Below are 776 nucleotides of genomic sequence, written 5' to 3' on the forward strand. Positions count from 1 at the left end.
TAAAGTACATTTTAATATTAAGTGAGATTAAATATTTTATGCTTACTAATAAACATTAAAATTTGAAGAATTTATTAAAATAATTATTTTGTATATGTACATGTAGTCAATTATTTATTAACAAATGTTATAAAATGGTTGATTGCTATGATACCTTGTTTGCCATCGACTTTCATTTATTAAACAGTTGTTGATTGGCGATTTGCCATCTGTCAGGCGATGTACTTGATAACAAGAGAGTGAAAATGGTCTTTCAGTACCTTATATTCTAATAGGCACAGCAAATGAACAAACTGAAAACATTTAAAACATCACAGATATTTTATGGTCAATATAGCAAAAAAGAAAAGATCAACTAGCTGCTTTTTTTTCAATGCTATGATTATCCCTATATCCACAGCAGTGCCTATTAATATTACTCCTAAACATCTATTTTCAGGAATTTGAAACATGAGGAAAAATAAAGCATGACTATACTAATGGTTGAATAATTTATCATAGTGAAGGAGTACAGCAATATAAAGTAGGTCTGATTAGGTAAATATGACAACACACAACCTAACATTTTGCACATCATGGGTATGTAGCACACCTAAATGATGGGGGAAGGAAAAAGTGAATTATACTTGTTGAACTTTTCTGGAGCAATCATGGATAATGTTTTCTTTTCAATTTTCCAAAATGTATAATAGTATTTAATGGTACTTTAAGTAATTGGAAGAAATTTATTAACAAATTAATAGATGGAGTCTTAAAACAAAAATTAAAATATGTAT

The sequence above is a fragment of the Echinops telfairi genome, unplaced genomic scaffold (genome assembly GCF_000313985.2).
Source record: "Echinops telfairi isolate 266 unplaced genomic scaffold, ASM31398v2 ScPeMD7_6;HRSCAF=24_1, whole genome shotgun sequence".
Taxonomy (NCBI): Eukaryota; Metazoa; Chordata; class Mammalia; order Afrosoricida; family Tenrecidae; genus Echinops; species Echinops telfairi.